General features: G+C 45.5%; 1 protein-coding gene across 6 annotated transcripts in view; it reads right to left on the bottom strand.

The window, feature by feature from the left end:
• Nucleotides 1-19,263, bottom strand: part of DOCK11 (dedicator of cytokinesis 11) — a 189,785-nt gene that overhangs the window by 165,025 nt on the left and 5,497 nt on the right. The window contains exon 1 of one of the 6 annotated variants that reach the window (XM_035711493.2): nucleotides 5,285-5,459. The exons of the other annotated variants lie outside the window; for them this stretch is intronic. The gene's annotated coding sequence lies outside the window, so the exon portion shown is untranslated. Of the gene's footprint in view, nucleotides 1-5,284; nucleotides 5,460-19,263 lie in introns of those variants that run through there. 6 annotated transcript variants of the gene reach the window in all.

The following is a 19,263-nucleotide window of genomic DNA, read 5'->3' as shown; positions in this document are numbered from 1 at the left end:
CTTCCCCAGCTCTCCCTTAAAAAACAATACGTAACACAGTCAGGATTCCAAGCAATGCCGTCTAACTCTGGCATACATGCTCTGGCAGTTTCACAAATTCTTAACCATTTTTAACTCTTCAAAAAGAATGGAGACATATATTCCTATTGAACAGTGACGGTTATGATCTTTGCCTTTTAGGATAGCTTTCTCAAATTTCAGAAATGTTTTTGTCATATTCTAGTATACTAAGACATTTTGTGATTAATAAAATTATAAATGCAATGTACTCTAATATAATATTGTAAGAGGTAAGCTATGAAAACATAAGCAGGATGGAAAACAAAAAAATTGTATTTCCCAAAAACACCTTGTTGAAGCAGGCTTGGCCTTTGCAAGGGCTCTGGGCTGAGCTGCTCACAAATATTTTCCTTTTGACTATATGGCATGATCTGCAAGATCTGTCATCTGGTGCCTCTAAGGAGATGACAACACATTACCTCTTTTAAGAGGGCCCAACTGAAACATCATTGAATAGGAGAAGCCAGTGAATTCTTTGCTGGAGTGAAATCCATTTTTTTTTTTTTTGAGAGAGAGAACACGGCCATGCACATGGCTGGGGGCTGGGAAGCAGAGGGAGGGAGAAGATCCCAAGCAGGTTCCACCCACAGAGTGGAGCCCGACAGGGGGCTCGCAATCCCATGACCCTGAGATCCTGGCCTGAGCCCAAATTAAAAGCTGGACGCTCAACTGACTGAGCCACCCAGGAAGAACCCTGGAGTGAAATCCATTTAAAGAGAGTCTCAAAAAATTAAACACTGGTTCTTCCTGGAGTGCATCAGTCACTAACTCATGTTTCATGTTCTCTCTCACACATTCACACACACAACACACAGGGGTGGGGGGTGCAAATTACATGAATAATGGCTGACACTTAGCTGATGCCCAGTGTTTACCATGGACCATCTCACGTAGGCCCACACTTACCTTACGAAGTAGGTATTGTTATCAGTGGCACGCCCATGTGATAGACAACGAAATTGAGGCTTAGGAAGGCTGAGTAACTTTCCCAATATTCCGCAACCAGAAAGTGACACTTCTCCCCAGATGCTGACACGTGCTCAGTCCCTTTGCAGCATGACCTGTGCTTCTGCAGTCCTCCAACAGGAGAACAATCCTTCTATCCTTCCCAGTACCTTGCAACATGCCTTCACACAGGAAGCCTCAATAAGTGTTTGCTGCTGTTGATAAAGAATGAGGTCAGTGCCTGAGGGACCAGGTAAGGCTACCAGAGCATTCATGGTTATGAGATGGGTAGGGAACAGTTGAGTTGGGGCAGGGAGGTGGGCTAGAGGCAGCCCCCCACCTCTATGGGTGCCAGTCTAAAAGTAAGTGAACTTGATCCTGCTACTTAGAACTCCAAATACATGTTGGCCAGCCATATACAGGAAGATTTGATTCTGGCCCTAAGATCATAAAAAGAAAAAAGAAAACTAACCCAGTTTTCCAGAGTTTATTTCTTCCTTTTGGAAAAGCTTCTGCTACACATCTGGAAGTGATTTTCTAACACACTAGTTCCAATGAGTCATCTACAATATTAAGCAATGATTCCATAGGGTGAACCCTGATCATATTTTTCCATTAAGTGGCATCCACTGAGGTCAATGAAAGGCAAAGGCTGACCCAGGCTTGGAGAACCGCACCCTCTACAGCCCCATTTTATATTGTCAAGAACGTGGGTTTGAAGAGGTGCAGGAATACAATCCATCTCCCAGCACTAATGCAAGACTCTTCCAAATACACTCAGTTTCCTTCCACTGGTCATGTGCAGAAAGACGGATCCAAAGGCTGCTTGAGGGGGGCAGCAACCCCCAGTGAAGCTGGCAGGGGCACCATTATGAGGCCATGTATAAATACAGGGCAGTCAGAAATACAGGGGGTCAGGGTTGGGGAGCAGAGGGTAGAGGTTGGGGGGGCTCCCTGGACAAAAGAATAAAGACAACCTATGGTACCCAGAGTACAGCAAAAGCTCAAGAACCTTAATGTGGCCAGCAAGCAATTCCCCAAGGAATATTCTAGAAAGGGCTGCCAATTCACCCCTTGCTCTTTCAGCCACATCCTAATATACTCATTCCAACCATCAACTTTTAACCCACATCATATTGTTTTCCTAATATTTCAAACTTCTCGTATTGATGTTTACAAGTACAATTCAAGTCCATTCCCCAGCGTCTTCTGACACTTGGATTTCTTTCAGGTTACAATGAGGGAATGAGTCATGTTCTTTCAGAGACTAAGGAGCCACTTACAAAGGCTATTTTAAATCTTTCAGGTGACAAGGGTATTATTTAGTTCCCAGAAGCAATAACTGACTGAATGGCTTCCTCAGGGCTGAAGGAGTTAATGCAACTTCCCAGAGCAATTCTTCTCTCCCAGACCCCCGGCTCAATTTGATTTTAAATGGCACGGGAGCTAGAGAAACCTAAACCATTAAATCCTACCTTCCAAAAGATATAAATTAGTGGGTGTTCATTTGCATGACAAAAGGATTCTTTGCCGTGCCAAAGGATTCCAATCAAGTTTATTCAAAAATCAGATTCCCCTAACGTATGCGGAATGATTTGATTTGCACGTGGGCTTCAGAGCAAACACAGCTGTACCAAAGCCAGAATTTGATTAGCAGGTACCTCTTCACGGTGATTTCGGCTTCCAAGATCCATCTCAGAAGGTGCCATGCACCGCCTCCAGGGTCATACAGCGAGGAGCCGACCTTAAAATTTCTGACTCATTATCCCCCATTCTAACAATAAAATTGCTTTGCTTTTACCTAGCACTTTTCATCCCAAGCCTTCAAAGTGTTCAATCCACATTTGCTGGCCTTCGTAATTATGCCAAACGGAGTTGGCGAGAGAGCCAGGAAAGCAACCTTCCAAACTAGCAGGGATGGGAGAGAAAATGAGGACCACTGACAGGCAGAAAAATGAGTGGCCCACAGAAGCACAAAAGAACAGCATTTAAGTTTATCTCTCACAACAAGAAAAATACCATACTTCATGCATCTTACTTTTTAAAAATAGACAGGTTTTTTTTGTTTTGTTTTGTTTTGTTTTTTTGCAAGCAGGTTTAGGTTCAAAGCAAAATTGAGCAGCAAGTACAGAGGGTTCCGTTCCCGTGTACCCTCTGCCCACACACACGCACGCAGCTCTCCCATTATCACCGTCCCACATCGGAGAGGTACATTTGTTACGATCGAACCTACGCTCACCCATCATCATCACCCCAAGTCCGCAGTTCAAATTAGGGTTCACTCTTGGTGCGGCCAATCTATGGGCTTTAACAGACATGTAAGGGCAGGTATTGACCACTGAGTGTCCTACAGAACATACAAAATAGTCCCGGTGCCTCGGAAAGCCTCGCTGCGCAGCCTATTCATGCCTCTCACCCTCTTAACGTTATGACAGATGAACAAGAAACATTCCAAACCCAGGTGAAATACAACAAATCCATTCTTATCGATTGGTTTCATATAATGATCAGAGTGAGGGTGGGAAAGAAGTGAGCGATAGAAGGGGGAGAAGATGGGAGAGAGGACAAGGAAGAGACAACTCAAGTATGTGTGTGCTGCTAGAAGAAAGGCACGTGGCACAGAGGGCAGAAGACCCGGTTCACCACGCTGCCTTCCGTGATCTAATTATCTTAAATGTCAGAGACAAGATCTTCCATTTCAAAGCTCCCAATTTCTCAGTAATTCTCCCATCCATTTGCTCTTAAAGCCACAAGAAGCCTAAGACTATTTTTAAATAAGAGAACAAGGATACAGCATGTGCAAAATCAGGAAGATTGCACCCAGAAATCTCTGCAGTATCAATGCATATCGCCTATTAATTAGCTTTACTTGACATGTAAGTCCCTCTAGTGATTAATATTATTAATGGCAGCAAAGGATGACTATGATTACCAACAACCTGAGGCACATTTCACATGCAAGGAAGGTGAGAGCAATTTAAATTTACTTTTCAGAAAATTCAAGGTAGACATTTCTGCCTCTGGAAGTTTATTTAAAAAATAGGAAACGGGGATCTGGGTGGCTCAGTCAGTTAAGCAGTCTGCCTTGGGCTCAGGTATCCATCTCAGGGTCCTGGGATCAAGCGCCCCCCACCCCAGGGCTCCTGGCTCAGTGGGGGAGTCTGTTTCTCCCTCTCCCTCTGACTCTCCCCTCCCCACCATCTGTGTGCTCACTCTTTCTCTATCTCACATACACAAATAAAATCTTTATAAAAAAAGAAACATTAAATAGATATACATAGTCATACAGGCATATATATCATGTGGGTTTAAGTGTATATACATATACCTTTTGAAACCTCACTTTGTAGAGAATGCATTGTGAGCAAAAACTGGGGAATAATGAAGCAGACAGGAATGAAAAGCAAATGGGAATTGGATGTCTCTAATTTCTAGACCATCCTCAATTTATTGATTCAACAGACAAGAGAGAATGCGAGATGTACAAAACACTGGGGAAGGAGCTGCAGGATTAGAGGTGAAATTATCTTAATAGCACCATGCTAATTATCATACAGCTATTACATGTCATATATATATATATATACATATATATGACATAGGACACATAAATACAGCAAGCCTGAAAGGTTAGTATGGAGCTTGTCTGGAATTCTATTTTTTCTGATTATAAAAATAATACACGCTCCATGCAAAATAAATGAGCGTTTGCAAAACAGAAAGCAAAGCAAGAATAAAACTTAAAATCTCACCATCTAGAGATACGTACTGTTCATATTCTTATTTAAAGATTTTATGTATTTATTTGAGAGACAGTGTGTGAGCATGAGGAGGGAAAAGAGGTACAGAGGGAGGAGAAGCAGGCTCCTCACTGAGCAGGGAGCCTGACATGGGGCTCAATCCCAGGACCCCGGGATCATGACCTGAGCCAAAGGCAGATGCTTAATGGACTGAGCCACTCAGGGGTCCCCCTATTATCTCCATTTTACAAATGAGCACAAGGAAGTTCCACAAAGTTAAATTGGGTGCCCAAGGCCACACAGATTGTCAGTGGAATTGCTGGGCCCTGCAGGCACTCTGACCAGTATGCCTGAGCTCTTTCCCACTCTCCGGCCAGCTCCCGCTTATATTCTAATGGACAGAAGTAGTCACAGGTAGTTCTGGGGCAGAATGAAATCAATCCTCTCTAAAACTCAAGAATTAGCATGGGAAGATGAAAAGAATGCCCCCCCAGCCCAAGATCTGCCCCCAACCTAACCCTTGGAATCTGCAATGTTACCTTCTGGCACAAGGGTCCTTACATAAGTCAAAGATCATGAATGAGGTGAGGAGATCATTCTGGATTCCTGGGTTGGGCCCTGAATGCCATCACAAATGACCTTCTAGGAAACAGGCAGAGGGAGATCTGATACAAGTGAAGAGAAGGCAAGGTGGTCACAGAGGCAGAGACAGGAGTGATAGAGCCACAAGCCACGAGCCACGGAGTGCTGACAGCTCCCAGAGCTGGGAGAGGCAAGGAACGCAGCCTTCCCCAAATTCTCCGGAGGCAGTGAGGCCCAGGGAGATGGATTTCAGACTTCTGGCGATAAGCCTGCAGAAGGAGGGATTTGCTGCAAGTGGGGGAGGTGAGGATCATGGGGGGAGATGGTGATCTGACCTATCCTCTGCAGGCTGGACAGGATTCTCTTGAGCAGAGAAGGGGTCAGAAGGGCATTCCAGGAAGAGGAATCAGCACATGCAAAGGCACTGGAGGTGAGAAGGGGTACAAGTGTCTGGGGAGCAGCAGTGGCCCAGCATGGCCCATGTCCAGATGGTGGGAAGGGATGCAGCAAGAGAACAGAGTTCAAAGGTGGGCTGGGCCTTACTGCTAGACAGGAAGGGGAGGAGAGAAGCCTCCACTGGGAAATCTGGGTGCTTGCTTCACTTAGAGGAACATGGAGCCAATGCAGATAGAGTTGGTATTTTTCTGGGTTTGAGGTTTCTGTTACTCTCCCTCATTCTCCTGAGAGGCAGCATTGAATGGTGGTCACTTTCTAGCTATTTCAAGACAATGACTTTGTTGCTTACTGTCAGGATGATCCACTCTGACTTGTCATACTACTAGGGACATGTGGACAAAATCCTGCTTAAAAGATTTCTCCAGGGAGGGAGCAAGAAACATGACGATAGGATGGACGTCCTCAATTCCATCTGGTGTCCACTGGGAAGATGCGCCTGCCCACCCCACTCCACCTGGGAAACCCACTTTGAAATGTACCAAAGGATTACCCCAAAAGAGCAAAATCCTCCATGAAATTATGCCACGGGAACTTTGTCATGCTTCACTTTTGGAAGGTCTACTAAGCCAAAGGCCACTCTTTCCCAACTAAATCCAGCAGGAAAAAAAAAAAACTCAAAGTGACGTAAACTGGGCTCTGTATCTGTAATTATATCATTTCTTTTTTTTAAATTATATCATTTCCTAAACTCTTCATTCTTCTTCCACAATTCTGCAGCTAGAACGTCTACTTCTTTGGGTTGGAACCAGAGCCAAAGCTAGGACGTTTTAGGGGACAACCTTGCCAGATGTGTAGCTCCACGACGTTTCCTTGGCATCCAGGCCACTGGATTTCCAGAAAAGGCACCAAGCCATCACTAGCTCAGGCCTCTGGAATTTTCCATCCTTGGCTAAAGAAAAGGTTAAAAAAAATAAAAAGGGCTCTGTCCCCTGGAGGACACTTTGTGGCCAAACACTGAGGAGAGGGGTAAGGAGGTGAGAAAAATATGAGAAATGGAGAATGGGAGCCATGGAAGGAAGCTCCCCAGAGCATGGTAGATGGGAGCAGCAGAGGCCTTGGCTATGGGAGAGCTCTGGTGCTGGGGTTGGGGCTGGGCCAGGGAGCCAGATATACAGATTTTCCAAGAAGGCATCAGTACAGAGAGATGAACACCCATGGCACAGCTTGGTGAAAATCATCGGGAGGGAAAGAAGAGTGAGAGGGTACCAGAAGGTGGAAAGGGGAAGAGAGCACTGAGGAAAGGGGAAGAGAGCACCATGGTAGGGAGAGGACGGAGTCCAGTTAGAGGAAGGCAGGCCCAGAGGGCCAGTCTCAAAGAAAATCTCAGGGGCTCCAAGGAACAACCACCATTGCTGCCATTCCTGCCAAGGAGGGTTGGCTGCCTTGAGAAACATGGGTCTGACTCGGGGATGAGCTGTTGTTCCTCTGCCACCTGAGGGTAGAACAAGTGAGGGCAGGCTGGCCTGGCAGCTCGAGTTCCTCCAACCTGGTCTCCCGAAAGAAATCTGGCCTCTGCAGGTTTCTGGTGGTCACAAGTCTCTAGACTTCCCCCTGACTCAGTATCCTCTACATTCCTTCACTAACGAATCTGGGGTCCTGAATTATGCGAGTTAACAGTGTACACTGCCTCCATCCCCTGAATAAACGTCTACTCACCCCTTCAGTCCCAAAAGAAAACCATTCCATTGACCTAGTACAGTTTCAAAAGGGTTTGAGTTTTTCCAGTCTGAATAAAAAAATATACTGCTACGCTCATAAACTACTGTTAATATTTTAATCTCTGGTCCCCTGGTCTATTACAATGATGGGGAAAAATCCTCCCCATGGTCTGAACCTTTTGCATCCTTTAGTTTTCTCAGATTAAGTCTTTGTCTTGCCCTCCCCCATCCCTCCACAACCCAACCTTGCCCTAAGTAGATCTAAGCTTCTAACAAGAAATCAGTGGAATCAGATTCTCTGCTTCAGTTCAAGTATCCATTCCAAAAGCATTTTCCTTGATATTTTAGCACAAACTAAAAGTATCTATCTTTTCTCTCAGCTAAGGCAGTTACCTTCCACAGCTCAGCACATCTCTCTCTCTCTCTCTCTCTCTCTAGCTCACTCTCCAACAACATGCTTGGTTTCTACTTCCTTCTGGTATATACCACAGGCCCACACGTTCCGGAGTTTTAAGGCATCGACTCTGTCACGCAGCTCATTGATCAAAGGCACCCCACCCATAAGCCATGAAGTTCAGATGAGGGCCAGTAAAAAACGAAAACCCCTGAAACAGCAGTGAATCAGGAAAATAATATGAAATAAAATCAAATACAATAAGCCAGGCTGAAGGGAAAGAGCCTATAATTCAGAGAAAACACCAATTTTCTTTTTTTTTTTTTTTTTTTTAAACACCAATTTTCTACAGAATATTTAAACAGGACTCCAGTTAACAACTCTTCCATCTTTTATAGATTAGTATAGATTGGTAGTACGTGAATACATTAGAAAAAAAATTTAAGATTTTATTTATTTATTTTATTTATTTATGAGAGACACAGAGAGTGGGGCAGAGACACAGGCAGAGGGAGAAGCAGGCTCCATGCAGGGAGCCTGATGCAGGACTTGATCCCAGGACCCTGGGATCACACTCTGAGATGAAGGCAGATGCTCCACCACTGAGCCACCCAGGCTCCTCTAGAAAAAATTTTTAAGCTAATTCCACTGAGAACATCTAAATGTTTTCAGTGAGATGGCTGATAAGGAGAACTGGAACTGTTTTCCTACCAAGGGAGGAAGAAAGAAAAAATGTAACTGGACAAAGGTGTAGATGGTTAATGCAAGCCTTTGTCCCTATAGATTTTTAAAACCAAATCTGGCAGTGGTGGCAGGGAGGGTCTCCCAGCCTTTTACACAATTTTCAATGCACTACAGCCAGGTCAGTGAGCCAAAGGGCCTGAAAAAAGATTGGCTGGGCCTCAGAGAAATATAGCCGTGGCCAATTTGAGTCGATGTAAAAATAGAAAATGCAATCCGCATCTATGATGGAGCGCTCCTTCAGAGCAGTAACGCTCTCTGCCTCCAGCTCATCGGGGCTATAACCCTCGCCAGGGTGAGGAGGGCCGCTGCCCCTGTGATCAGCCAGTGAGTGAGTCTTCATGATGTGATTCTAAGATGGCAGTGACTGGATTGGGTGAAGAGAGGAAGTTTCAATTTACCTCTCAATTGAGATCATCATGAAACCAGAAAGAGTTCAGAGACATTTTTCCAGTCCTTCTCGCTGTTTCTCTGATCATGTGCTTTAGAAACCATTTCCCATTTCTGGGAAAGGGTTCTGCAGTTACCTTGGAAACGCAGGCAGGCCAGGCCCGGTCTAACTTGACCTTCAGGATGAGTGAAGAGTCTCTCACGTCGCACATGAGAGGTGTCTTGGTCAGCCGAAGAGTTTATTCTCTGTAATGTGAAACCATCTCTTTCGCTTTGAAACACACACACAAGGCTACCTGGGTGACTCCATGGTTGAGTGTCTGCCTTTGGCTCAGGTCATGATCCCGGGGTCCTGGGATCGAGTCCCACATCAGGCTCCTTGCAGGGAGCCTGCTTTTCTCCCTCTGCCTGTGTCTCTGCCCCTCTCTGTGTCTCTCATAAATAAATAAAATCTATAAAAACACACAGACACAGATACACACACACACCCCTACACCCCTCACCACTCTTTTCTTTAGCTGGTGGTGGAAATTTCCATAGGCCTAAGCTGGCTAAGTGCCTGCTAAGTGTCTGGCCAGCTTGTATCCTGAAACACCTCAAGTCTGAGAGCAGTGCCCACTTACAAGAACTCCAGACTGAGGGAGTTTTGTGTGGGAAAAATTTTTTTAATCATGAAGAATTTACGAAAACATCCAAATTGAAATTGCAGACTGCAGACCGGTATGGCTTTCCTTTCAGCCAAAAGTCTCAAAAGGGATTGTGCTTCTTCACTTGAATTCTATGAAGACTTGTGCACCTGGCTAACAGTTTAGCCGTCCATCAGATCCCTGCTCCTCCTCCACCAAGTCAGGTGTCCACACAGAGAACCCAACCCCGGGATTCCACCAAGCCTCAACCTCCAGCAATACCAGTGTGGTAGGAAGAATGCTTTCCCAAAGAGGTCCGACATCTTAATCCCTGGAACCTGTGCCTGTGCTACTTTTACATTGCAAGGGGGACTTTGCAGGTGTGATTAAGGATTTTGAGATGGGAAATTCTCCTGCCCTCTCCAGGCAGGACCAGTGTAATCATAAGGGTGCTTCTAAATGAAGGAGAGAGTCAGGATCAGAGACGGGAATGCAATGACAGGAGCAGCGTCAGAGTGACATGATGTACAAAAGACTTGATCAGCCATTGCTGGCAGGAAGACAGAGGAAGGGGCCATGAGCCAAAGAATGCAGGCAGCCTCTGGAAGCTGGAAAAGGAAAGATAACAGATTCTCCCCCGGAGCCTCTGGCGGAAGGGAGGCCCTGCTGACAGACACCTGGGCATCAGGCTACTGAAACCCATTTTGGACTTCTGACCTCCAGAGCTAAGAGAATAAATGTATGTTTTGAGACACTGAATCTGGGGCAGTTTTTCACAGCAGCCATAGGAAATGAATAAGGCCATGTGTTTAGTTCAACCCTCAACAGGGCCACTGGTTGGACCTGCTCCTCCTCCTGGCCACTCTGCCTTCCCTGCATTCTCTAAGCAGATGCTCACCCCTTCAGTCCACTGATCCCACCATGCTGGGCTCAAACTGTTTTACGGTCCCAATGAGGGTGAGGGCAGCCCTAGTCAGAATGAGCAAGACGACCAGAACTTGGGACACCTGGGTGGCTCAGTGGTTGAGCGTCTGCCTTCGGCTCAGGGCATGATCCCAGTACGGGGATCAAGTCCCACATCGGGCTCCCTGCATATGGAGCCTGCTTCTCCCTCTGCCTGTGTCTCTGCCTCTCTCTGTGTGTCTCTCATGAATAAATAAATAAAATAAAATCTTAAAAAAAAAAGAAGTGAGGGTGACAAAACATGAGAGACGCCTAACTCTGGGAAATGAACAAGGGGTAGTGGTAGGGGAGGTGAGTGGGGGGTTGGGGCGACTGGGTGGTGGGCACTGAGGGGGGCACTTGGCAGGATGAGCACTGGGTGTTATGCTATATGTTGGCAAATTGAACTCCAATAAAAAATAAAAAATAAAAAATAAAAATAAAACAAATGATGATTAAAATATTAATAATAATAATAATAATAATAAATCAGGAAAAAAAGAAGTCTGGAACTCACTTCTAGAGGACTCAGGAAACTGGCTGGAAAGCCAAGGCAGAGGGGTTAGATACAGGAGATGGGGTAAGACAAGGACACCGTGACTGGGACAGTGACACAAGGGGACAAGGAAGAAGATAAAACCTAGTGACTGGAAATGAATTTCAAATATAGGGCTGAGCCAGCAGCCTATAGGACTTTGAGGCCCTATAGCCAGGACTTGAGCTCTGGATTCAAGTTCTCTAATGTCCCCTGCTTAGGCCCAGGCTGGTCTCTGAGCCTGGGACAGTGCTGAGCCAGAAGTGGACATCTGAGTAGCTCTAGAGACAGGAGGGAAGGAGGGAGGCAGTGAGAGAGCCAGGCTTCCAATGCAGGACCAAAGTGAGGAGAATTCTTACAGAATTCTGTTCTAGATCTCCTGGTGAGCCTTCTGCCCCAAAGCTCATTTGCAATGGGCGGACAGAAGCAGAATTCTTCCACAGGCAGTCATGGCGGCCCCCCCAGTGGTGGAGAAGCACTTCTTCCCTAGGCTCAGGTTAGCCAGGAGAACCTTCTTGGCTCTATAAGCCACAAAGCATGATGGAAACCCTCTGCTGGACGGAGGGAGAGCAACTGGCCCCAAGGAGCTTTTTTTTTTTTTATTTTTTTTTATTTATGATAGTCACAGAGAGAGAGAGAGAGAGGCAGAGACACAGGCAGAGGGAGAAGCAGGCTCCATGCACCAGGAGCCTGATATGGGATTCGATCTCAGGTCTCCAGGATCGCGCCCTGGGCCAAAGGCAGGCGCCAAACAGCTGCTCCACCCAGGGATCCCAGGAGCTTTTAAAATACTGATGTGGTTCAATTTTTGCACCAGTTGATTCAGTGGCCCCCTGGACCGAAGTTATTTCTTGGTGGTAAGTTAGGCACCTCACAGGTGGTATTCCCTCTTTCGGGTCTCTAGGAAACGATTTACTGCGGTGAAACATGAGGAACTTGTTAACCTAGGAAAATAAACCAGTTATGCCCACAGGATTCTTCTACGCACACCGTGAGCTTCGACACCGAATCCTGCAAGGTGCAAAACGGGCAGTGTTTCAAGTGGGGAAACTCAGCTACTAATATCAAAGGCCTGGAGAGACATGCTGATGGTATTTTGGGGCAGCACTAATCCACACCAAAAAAAAAAAAATCATAAAAACAGTTAATAGTTCCATGAATATGATCCCAGGTACCTCTGCAGAGCCAATGTTCTAGAGATTTTTTTTTTCCATATAGCTATTCAAATAGCAAAGAAAGGAAGAACGACCAATTGCAAACAGTTCTCAAAATCCTTGGGCTTACTTTGACAAGGGAAAATCTATACGGATCTTGCCCAGATTTCTCAGTAACAACCTCACCTCTCTCTCTCTCTCTGGTCCTCACCTCCCACCTTGCTGCTACAGAGACCTAAGCTCGCTCAGAAATAGACACGGTCTCCCAAGAGGAGGAGATCCTCACCGACACCACACAAAAAGAGCTTCCTCCACCTGATTTATTGGGGGAATCTAGGCCAGAAGCTAGTGCTGCTTTACCTGACTGTACCACAGGAGACCATACGTCTGGAGTTCATCACCCGTTCCGTCATTTAGTGAATATGGGCAGCCTACAGCCTGTGTCTCTCTCTTCCCACTTCTACAACAGAGGGGGGAGCGATAGTGTCCGATAGTGACCTGGCAAAACATGCATGGTCATGAGTATGACAACGTTTTTAACCCTTCATACGACAGGGGCTATAAAAATACAAGGCCTCAGCATCTAAAACAAATATTTTATACAAATGCATTCCCCAGCCTCCTGACACACTTCACCGAAACACTTCAAATGAAGATGTCCTGTCTGAGGCCTGGAAGAACACGTGACTTTCTTAGTTAAATCTCACCTGGTTAGGGACGTCTGGGTGGCTCAGCGGTTTAGCATCTGCCTTCAGCTCAGGTCGTGATCCCGGGGTCCTGGAATCGAGTCCTGCATCAGGCTCCCCGCAGGGAGCCTGCTTCTCCCTCTGCCTATGTCTCTGCCTCTCTCTCTGTGTGTCTCATGAATAAATAAAATCTTAAAACCAAAACAAAACATTTAATACAAATACATTCCCCAGCCTCCTGACACACTTCACTGAAACACTCCAAATGAAGATGTCCTGTCTCCGAGGCCTGCAAGAACACGTGACTTTCTCATTTAAACCTCACCTGGTTAAAACAGTTCAGTCATTAGGGAAAGCATCAGGATGGGAAGTCAGAATATCCTCAAACATTTCTCAGCAACCGGAAACGTACATGATCCAACATAAGCTGTCGAGAAACACAAAACTACAACTTCCTGGGAATGAGAAACTCAACGGGCAACAAAAATAAGGTGCAGAACAACTGCAGGAAATCGTTGATAGCAAATTTAGGCCTGATTGTTCAGGGCTGTGCGCAGACAACAGCTAAACCATGTGTCGCTGGAACAGCTGCCAGATTTTCCATCTTATCAACGATCCTGGAAACCTGTCCACACTACTCCTAACAGAACCTATCCTGCTACCACAAAACCAGAAAGATTGCTGAATACAAAGTCCATTAATTTCTTAGGAGACATTTAGGCTCTAACAGTTTTCCACGAAGATACAGGTTTCCAAAAGAGATCTTTAAAAAAGCACTGGAATTTGAATTTCAATACTGACTTTAAAAAAAAAAAAGTGAGCCTGCTTCTCCCTCTGCCTATGTCTCTGCCTCTGTGTGTGTCTCAAATGAATAAATAAAATATTTAAAAAATAAATAAAAAAGTGAAGATTAATGAGCAAAAGGGACTCAGTAAAGTTTTGGGAGGGGAAGGAACAAGCACTGAAGTCCTGTTTTTCCATACAGAACTCAGTCCTCCTCTACCCCTCCTTTTGCATCAACCACTTGGGACAGTCATCAAGGTCAGTGCTTTGGCCCAAGGCCTCGCACGCAAGTTCCACAGACCAGAGGACTCTCTCCGAGGGCAAGACCCTCTCTGAGGTCTTCTATTAGAAGACCAGCCTTCCTCCTCACTCATCAGACTAGTCTGAAGGCAAGAACTGCCAAAGCCCCAAAGCCCCATCTCACATCTGCCAGTTTATTCTTCCAGGAAGGGCAGGAGTCTTGGCTGAACCACGTAGTTCTCACCTGTAGGGGCATGATTCAGAGCAAGGAACTAAGAAAGCCAGGGTGCGAGCTTCCCTTCTGCTGGATTACTCTGGCCTGGTGACTTGTGATGCATACACACAAGACCCCTTGCCCACCACGCAGCCCGGGCCTATTGAGAGCTGATGGCACTCAGCAGAGCCCTGTGCCAAGCCTAGCTTTAAGTGCTTCAAAAGCCACGACTCCCTTAGGCCTTTCCACAAGCTCATGAGAGAGGCTATCAAGACACAAGAAGGTCAAATAACTGAACCAAGGTCACCCAGCAAGTAGCGGAGCTGAACTCTGAACCTCAGGCAGCGTCCTTCCAGATCCAATGCACTCTGTAATCATGCTGCTCTAACAAGCCCCAGCTTCCAGGCTAGGGAGCTCAAGGAGATTGCCCCTTTGCCCCAGGCCTTGCCCTGAACCTCCAGGGTGGAGCCCTGTGAGAATCAAAAGGGCATCTGGCTCTGGGTTGATAGAAGCGGTAGGCCAACGTTACCCATAAACCCCTCTGCGCCCTGCAAACGCTGAAAGAAACCAAGAGATCTTAATCCCAGAGATGTGGATCATAAAATGACGGCTGGATTCACAGAAAAGGAGAAAGAGTTCTAGCTCCTTCTCAACCCTGTGGTTTCTGGCCTGCCTTTCTGTGTTTTAAAACAAAAACAGAACAAAACACGAAAAAATTCTTCAATATGCCTTACTAATGATTCTGTATCTCAGAAGAAAGTAGCACCCAGGTAGGTTAATGACTCCTTTGAACTGGGTTCCCACAAACAAGCAAGGGTGGGGAGGAGTGGGTGTTCTTGAGGTGGAGTCATGAAGGATCTATCTGGAAAGGTAGCAAGCGCTTCTTTCAGCCCATGGAGGTCATGTAAAGAAAAGCCAAGGTGACTTACACAGGAATACTACACACGAATTTGAGTGTTAGACGTTACCATTTACTTTCCCCGATCTCATTAAAAAAAAAAAAAAAGGCCTCTGTAGTCAAATAACTGTGGGAAATACCATAGACACGAACACTGTTCCTTAGCAAAGGCCTATCTAACATTGTTGAACCCGTAAAGGACCCAACTCTTGAAAAAAACGTGAAGGATCACAAAAACAGAACATGGGGCGGGGGAGGGCAGAGATGATGTCACTAACCGAAGGCAGAGGCAGGATGGCTAGCCTCCTGCCAACTTCTGTCTTCTCCATTTGGGTTATTTGCATACATCTAATCTCCCTTCTGGACCTGTGAGGACCTGTGAGTCCCTTCAGGGCAGGAAACATCCTATGCAGCCCCTCTTCTCTGCCCTTCAAACCCTGGGAGGGGGAGCTGCCCAGGGGGTGACCTAACTTCCCATCTCTAACTGGAAGTCTGGGGCTGGCCTCCAGATCATTCCTCCGTGCCCCGCCTCCCACTTCCCTAATCACCCCCAAAGGTGCAAACTTCTTTCATCAGCTAATCTTGCCTACAATCTCATCTCAGCCCGGCTCTTCCTCCCCTCCCTGATCCCATGTGGAACACGTCTCTGCCCTCAAGAACCCTGGTCTTGGGGTGCCCGGCTGGCTCAGTCGGTAGAGCATGTGACGCTTGATGTCAAGAGTTGTGAGTTCAAGCCCCATGTTGGGCTGAAGGCTGACTTAAAAATAAGTATTTAAAAAAAAAAAAAAGGCTGGGGCAGCCCACGTGGCTCAGCAGTTTAGTGCCTCCTTCAGCCCAGGGCCTGATCCTGGGGTCCCGGGGTAGAGTCTCATGTCCAGCTCCCTGCATGGAGCCTGCTTCTCCCTCTGCCTGTGTCTCTGCTTCTCTGTGTGTCTCTCATGAATAAATAAAAATAAAATCTTTTTTTTTTTTTTTTTAAAAAAGGAACCCTAGCCTTCTGCCAGAACATAACACGACATGCTCAGTCATTCCCTAGAATGCCCGGCTTAACTACAACCTGGTTTTGTCCTGACAACCGTCTCAGGATAAGGTTGCTCATTTTCTTTTCCTTTCCCCTTTCACCAAACACCAAGCACGCTTTTCCTCCTCCCATTCACCCGAAGCCTCGGCCCCATCTTGACTCCACCTCCTCTCCTCTCTTCCTCCCACTTCTTCCTTCCCCTTCAAGAATCCCCAAATCCTGCTGATTCTATCACTGAAACACTTCAGACATCCTCCCCCTTATCTCCATTCTCACCGCCCCAGGTAAGCCATGCTTATCTCTCTCCAGAAATATGTAACTAGATTTCAACTAGTGACCTGGCCTCCACTCACCCAACACCTTGTCCATCGTGCACGCCGCTGCCAGTGTATTTTCCACTGAGGCCCCACTGTGTGAGGCAGTGGGGGCATAGAGATGAATGCACAGGCCCTGACTTCTTGGCTACTTATCTAGAAAGGGCAAGAACCATTGCCCCCTCCCCCTTCCATGATAGACCCCTCTAGATTACCTTTGTTTCACCAGATCTCTCTCTTAAAAAAAAAAAAAAAAACTTTATAAATCACTTCTACATCAGACAATCCATACACCACCCTCTTTAATCTTCATAAGAACCACATCAGGTAGGTACTATTTATCTCCATTTCACAGATAAGGAAAATAAGATCTGGTTATTTGCCTCGGTTCACAAGGCAAGCAGATGACAGAGGCCAGGTCTGATTCTTGAGACTGGGCTCTTGCCTCCCACATTTGAAGTAGGATGCTGAAATTCTGGAAAAGGGCCCAAACAGGATAACCATGATGGTGAAGAATTTTGAAATCAAGTCATGTGAGAAATAGAGGAAAGAAATGAAGTCTCTGGCTTTTGTGAAAAATGACATGGTATAGGGGCGCCTGGGTGGCTCAGTCAGTTAAACAGCTGACTCTTGATTTCAGCTCAGATCATGATCTCAGGGGGTCCTGGGATCGAGCCCGTGTCAGGCTTGTGCTGGGCGTGAAACCTGCTTGAGTTGCTCTCTCTTCCTGTCCCTCTGCCCCTCCTCCCCCTAAAAAAAAAAAAAATGACATGGTGGATGTCTCCAAATATTTGAAGGGTTGTCATGTGAAAGAGGAAGCAAACATATTCTGTGTGGCTCCAAACAGCAGAGCTAGGCCTGGCAGTGGCAGGATTTACAGAGCAGATTTCAGCTCAAGAACATTTTCTAACACACTCCTCTTAACGGGCAAGTAGTGTGTAAGGAGAAGCTAAAATCATCATTTATCAGGGGTATATGTAGGGGACATTCCTGCCTTGAGTGGGCCAGTGGTCTAGATCAGTGTTTCTGTGCACATCAGAATCACCTTGGGTAGTTTTTAAAAATACGGATGCCTGGCCCCACCCCAGACTTATCGAAACAGAATCTTGGGGTTAAGACCGTTATTGCAAGAATTACAAACAAGGAAATAAGTCTGTAAGAAGGTTCACTCAAATCCTCAAAAGAAGAAATACAAGTGGCTAATCAACATATGAAAAACTCAAGAGCAACCAAAGAAATGCAAATTAGAACAGTGCTATACCATTTACCTCCTATCAGATTGCAAAGATTAAAAAATATTAATAACCAGTGTTGGCATGGGAGAGGGGAAATGAACATGTGCATATTCTGATAAAATAGTAAATGCCAACAACTTTCTGCAGAGCAATTCAACAGTATGTTCCAGGGGACTTTTTTTTCCTTTTAATTAATGTATTTGTTTTTAAATTCCAGTATAATTACCATACAGCATTATATTAGTTTCAGATGTACAATACAGTGATTCAACAATTCTATACATTACTCACTGCTCTTCACAATACCTGTACTCTTGATCCCTTTATTCACTGATTTCACCCAGCCCCCCATCCACCTCTCCTCTGGTAATCACCAGTTTGTTCTCCAGAGGGCTTTTTAATGCTAAAAATGTGTCTAAGGGATCCCTGGGTGGCTCAGCGGTTTAGCGCCTGCCTTTGGCCCAGGGCGCGATCCTGGAGTCACGGGATCGAGTCCCGCGTCGGGCTCCCTGCATGTAGCCTGCTTGTTCCTCTGCCTGTGTCTCTGCCTCTCTCTCTATCATAAATAAATAAATAAATATTTTAAATAAATAAATAAATAAATCTTATAAATGAATGAATGAATGAATGAATGAATGAATGTGTCTAATGTTGGAGCAAGCAATCCCATTGCTGGAAATTTCTCCTTAAAGGGCAAGTTTGAAAAATGCCTGCTCAAAGACATTCACCAATTAAGGTTTGTACCAATGCCATTCCAAAGATGTTTTTTTAAAGATTTTATTTATTTATTCATGAGAGACACGGTGAGGGGGGGGGACACAGACACAGGCAGAGGGAGAAGCAGGCTCCATTCTATGCAGGGAGCCTGATGTAGGACTCAATCCAGGGTCTCCAGGACCACACCCTGGGCTGAAGGCAGCACTAAACTGCTGAGCCACCCAGGCTGCCCTGTTAAGTTCATTTCTATGTAAATGTAAATGGCCACAGGTGTCTAGCAGCCACTGTACTGTACAACTCACGTTTGTAACACCACAAAATTAGAAACTATCAAAATATCACACAATAAAGTATGATTACCTACGGTACACTCCTAGTGGAATTTTTGGCAGTCATTAAACATGTAGATTTATATTGACTAAAGTGAAGAAACAAATGTTCATAAGATAGTAATAAGCAAAAAAATTATTTTCAAGTTTGTGCCATAGTTTCCCCTATGTTTTCGTAGATATATACACACATAGAGATGAAAGAGTTTTGACATATATACATTAGAATTTTAACAGCCCCTCTGAATAATGAGATGATTATTCTTGTCTGGTTTTTTAACTTTTCTACAACAAACATAAATTTACTACGTAACAATGCAATAAATGTTTTTTTTTTTTAAAGGAAGGCCTAACGATGTTTAGAATAGGAAAAGAGTCAATCTAGAGATTTGTTTCCCATATTTGTCTTAGAAAACAAATTCTGCTGTTTGGTTCTTCAAAGAGGGTTCAAGGCAAACTCTGCACTGGGCTTTTGGACAGATCCTATAGAACTGGCTTGCCCTGGTGGCCCCCTAACCTGGGAAGCCCACAGGAGCAGGGAGTCTATGTCTGGTTGATGCACCAACCCTCCAGGTAACAGTCCTGCAGTTCAGTTCATCCAGA

The sequence above is a fragment of the Canis lupus genome, chromosome X, assembly GCF_003254725.2.
Source record: "Canis lupus dingo isolate Sandy chromosome X, ASM325472v2, whole genome shotgun sequence".
Lineage (NCBI taxonomy): Eukaryota > Metazoa > Chordata > Mammalia > Carnivora > Canidae > Canis > Canis lupus.
Note: the sequence above shows the minus strand (reverse complement) of the source record. Positions and strands in the feature narration are given on the sequence as shown.